Source organism: Penaeus japonicus, unplaced genomic scaffold, assembly GCF_977035675.1.
Source record: "Penaeus japonicus unplaced genomic scaffold, GWHDUDI00000001_assembly GWHDUDI00000025, whole genome shotgun sequence".
NCBI lineage: Eukaryota > Metazoa > Arthropoda > Malacostraca > Decapoda > Penaeidae > Penaeus > Penaeus japonicus.
Window position 1 is genome coordinate 7,625,511 of NW_028234427.1, and position 5,000 is coordinate 7,630,510.

General features: G+C 36.9%; 1 protein-coding gene across 1 annotated transcript in view; it reads left to right on the top strand.

Annotated features, from left to right (window-relative positions):
- LOC122243471 (replication termination factor 2) overlaps positions 1-5,000 on the top strand; it is an 11,692-nt gene that overhangs the window by 586 nt on the left and 6,106 nt on the right. The window lies entirely within an intron of this gene.

Sequence of the window (5,000 nt, forward strand, 5' to 3'; positions counted from 1 at the left end):
GCAGGGAAATTGCGGGGTATGATATGAATTCTGGCCATATTTTGTTTGCAAAATCTTAACCCAATTACCTACCTAACTTTGCCTAGTTTTGAAGTTAGCCTTAGCCAAGGGGGCCTTACCCCCCTGAACCCCCTCCTTTTTATGGCACTTTGTGCTACCTCGTGCTACTTCAGTACATGTTTCATATGTTAAAGCTTAACCCAATTACCTACCTCAGTTTGCCTAGTTTTGAAGTCAGCCTTTGCCAAGAGGGAGCTATGCACCCCTGTGTACCCCCCCCTATTCAGGGCGCTTCATGATACTTATGATACGTAAATAGATGAAAATGCTGTGACCATGAATAACCTTCACACTGCGTCATAAGTTTTCGTCTCGTATATTCCTCAGGATAGGAAACTAGGACCAAAAATGACATGACCACTCAATAAAGGGCTCTCTATAATTATACTGTAAACGATGGGTAATATTGCGCCATCTATCGAAAGAACAAAACAGCCCATGCAGATAATTCATTGGGGGTTTCTAGTCCACAGCTTGTCGCTAGCTGTAAATACGTAAACGCAGCCATGTTTGAATTTCAGGGCAAGGATGGTAGTTTTCGGGGTATTTTGCACAAGGTATGTTGCACGAAGTGTCCCAAAAAGGGGGGGGTCCACAAGGGGGTCAAAGCCCCCCCCTTTGGCTAGGGCTTAATTCAAAACTAGCCAAAGTTAGGTAGGTAATTGAGTTCAGATTTTGCAAGTGAAATATGCCCCAAAATAGGACGAGGTAGCACAAAGTGCCTTAAAAAAAGAAACCAAGATTTGAGGCCCCAGGGGTGGAATCGTGCATTATTTCCACTATATATGAATAGTAGAGGTTGAGAGGAATCCATCGATATCATTTTTATGGTATTTCGTAACACAGCGTTATTCGGAAAATTTACCGAAAAATAGGGTTAGGTTGAGTTTTGGACAGCCATAAAATACAAGGAAAATAGGGATAGGTTATGTTTTGGACAGCCATAAGATACAAGAAAAATGGGTTAGGTTAAGTTTTGGACAGCCATAAGATACAAGAAAAATGGGTTAGGTTAAGTTTTGGACAGCCATAAAATACAAGAAAAATGGGTTAGGTTAAGTTTTGGACAGCCATAAGATCCAAGGAAAATAGTATATGTAGTCTATAGAACGAAAATTATATGACAATTTTCATTCAGAGCACTTCCTCCGCAAATTGTTAATAATGAGGTTATTCAGTAGGTTTGATGTGCCTGCAGTGCATATTTCTTAGTTGCTCATGATGTTAAAAGCACGATGTCAAGCTTATGCTGACCGCGTAACTCATTTTGCACTTTGTCAACTAGTTCTTGTGTTACTACACCATTTTAAAAGCTAATAATTCTAGATCAAAGTGTTTTTTCTTTCATGATTATATATTTTGTCTATTTTATATCAAGAAATTTAACATTTCCAACAATTTTACATGATTTTTAAAATCATTTTTATTAAACTCTGTGTGTATTCGCTACTGGGTGATTTGACAGTTCCTGGGCCATCATTCCTTGAGGAGTGCCTGTGAGAATTGTTTTGTTTTCATTGTTATGTTGATTATCGGGCATTTTCTGATCAATATTGTGGCAAAAATGGATAAAAGGGACATCAGTATCCAACTCGTAATTTTAGAGCCTATTGATTGCCCCCAAGTGTTGAAATGGTGCAATTTTCATGGAATTAATATAGACATGAAGGTAAGTGTTTTTTGTCAGCAAATTACATGTTGAAACAATTGAGTTAACTGTGAGACAATATCTATTATTATTCAAGGTCTGCTCACCTGGGGGTCCAGAGGATTAGGTGGGTTACATGGTTAGAATGCAATATATATATATACACCATGGGGGTCCAGGGGCAGATCCCCAGGATAGGGGGTTGTAAGTGGAAGTTTGTATTATCCATAGGGTTTGCCAAAAGTGTGTTCCCTTTGGTTTTGAAAAGTTGGTGGTTCAGTCTGCAGATCTCAATTAATGGTGGACATGGCTGATTTTAAATGTTTTTGTTGTGTTTTACCTGCTTTTATTACATATTTATTACATATAAGCCTGTTTTACCCTAAAATTTCTCTGATACACTTCATACCCTCCCCTACAATTCCAGAAACAGTCATTTGCAATGGAAAATAATAGCAGATTCACGCAATACACATCAGGAAGAATTAAAAAAAAAAAAAAAAAATTGTGAGATTCGATGGCTGTATGATACTAGAAATATACCAGATTTTCAATATATTGTTAACCTTGGCTTTGTAAATCAGTATGGGAAGTATGGTACTTTTTGCAGAGAGCTCTGGTGTGAATATAAAAACACTGAAATGTGTGCAGTGTGCAATGGTTCTAAGGATGCACTTCAGATGCATACCTGCATTTACTGTGTTTAATTTCCATTACACAGAATGAAACATACTAATCCACAAGAAATGTCCCTTTCAATTAATTACTGTATATAAATCATCTAGGTGTGCAATGAGCAACTAAAACTGGTATATCCTATTTAGACTCGTACCATAGGACCAAGCGTCTATAGATTTGGCCAGTTTCAGAAGGTTTAAGAAGCCAACTATTATTTGCCAGGAATGAGATACAGTTCAGTTTGCGTGAGGGATTGCAAATTTATTAATAATCACACACATACACACAAGTATGTAAAGTGTTCCCCAGGCTTTTTACATTTTTTTTGTTTGTTTGTTTGTTTAGCCAGTCGCTTTGACATATCTTTCATGAAAACAAGGTTAAGCTAATGTTATTGAAGATGTCTTTCTTAAACCCAAGGACCAGTCCATTAACCCAATGTGGATGGGTGCTAACATGTACATTAGGGTATTTCAATAATTGCAACTTTTGAAATTTCATTGTGACTGTACAAAAATAGGCTCCATATATCATAAAAATGAAATGTGAAAAAAATCAGCTTGATCTGATAACGTTTAGGGGTTGCACTTTTCAATTTAATATATTACGCATTTTCGCGGAATTGGGGCCGCGCAGCAGACGAGGTCCACGCACTTCGAACTTTCTCGCTAGCGTTAAGTGATGATAGTTCCCTTCCGAATCGCAATCAAATTTGTGTCTTTAGGTGCATCAAGTTCCTCGCTGACCTTGGGAACCTAAATATTGCATGCAACAAATTTCTCACAGACCTTAAGCACTTTAATACCGCATATAGCAAGTTCCTCAATGACCTTAGGTCGGAAGTCTTTCAATACTTCCAGTTCCTCACTGAACTTAATGGCCTGTAAAGTAATGCCGTGTTTCTTCAATAAGCATATAAACGTTAGTTAATTAATAACATTATTATACATTCCAACAAGCTTCTGTTGTGTTGCTACTTGTTTGTGATATATTGGCACGATATAATTCGCTGAAAGTGTTTGATTGAAATTCAAACTTTTCTGGACGACAAATTGCTTTGAAACTTGTGACTAAATTGAAGAATTATATCAGAAATTTGGACTGAAGACTAATACTAAACTAAAGGCCATCACAAAAGTACTTAACATAAAGAAAGTATATTATTATACACAGGAGGAGAGTTTGAAAGCTTTGTTTATTGGTACTGAAATCGTATCTTTTAAAGGCAAAAGACAACCGAGAGAGTGCTACAAGAAGACATCGAGTGGTATGAAGCAAAGTTAAATGGTAGTGCTGCATCCACTGGTTCTGCTGACCATAAAGCCTACTAAAAGGAAGGAATACAGAATTAAGAGGAAATGTAGTCTGGCAAATAAATTACTGAGTGAGATTCAGGAAAGTGTGAAAACGATACAGATGATGAACATGACAACGGAAACTTAATCTTCCTCAACCTTAGAGGATTTATCCACTCCTGATGACTGCCAGAAGGGAAACGGAAATACATCACGGAAATAATGCAACAAATTTTACTGATGCTTTTTTTTCTCAAGTAGTAGGTCTTGACAGCAGATTGATTCCTTTAGATACTACCATTTTCCGCAAGAAAAGGCAGGCAACTATTGGTAAAAGAGATGACACTCTAGCTTCATTGAAGATAACCAATATGAATAAAAACATGTCATAACCTCAGGGAATTAACAGAAATGATTGATTTTTATGAGGATATAAATGATGAGGTCCATTTTCAGTGGCCAATTCACTTTAATGCTATTGACGGGTAACCATTCATGAACTACTGAACAGACATGCAAAATTATTTTGTCTTGAGTCCTTAAAAGAATTTAAAAAAACATGATATTGCCTAGGATATTTGTGCCAGTTGGTGTTAGGTGGTTAGGTTATATGTGTTCTTCATTACGTGTTTGTATATCACTTGATGTTGTACTTGATAAATTATGAAGTATTGAAAATGCTCATTTGCCATCCAAGACCAAAGTTGGCTTGAAAGACAATTTGATTGGATGCTTGGGGACATTGCAAAAGAACCCTACTGTTATCAAAGGTATCTTCGAGTTCTCCAAGATCCATTTCTTTTGCTGGCGAAAAGCTGTCATTAGTACAGAGCCGACAATATTTCAGACAGCATTTGGGGCATCTCAAATGTGTTCAGGAGTAGGGATCAGATTAGGGTTTGACAAATCCTACTTTGCATCCATGAGTAGATATCTGCATAACACAGATGTCATTTTCATGCCACTCTCTCACGATGGTGACAGCATACATGAGGTATTTAGTATGCTGAAAATGGAATCGGAAAAAGCTGGATATACAAACCAGCCAAACCTGAAGGATCGAATTTGGTATAATTTTTCCTATGAGAAGTTATGGAACCTCACCACGGAAAAGTTTGTGAATGACCCAGGTTTTTCGGAAAGAGTGTTTAGTTCTCCTTTGTTCCATTATATATGGGATATCAAATACATGGTAATTGCGGATAGGGGAATATAGTATGTGAGAAGTTGTTGCATATTACAGATATTGCCAATAAAAAATACGTTTCTAGTTTGTAATATACTTTCACCATGTATAATATTATGCTTAATTGTAGAAA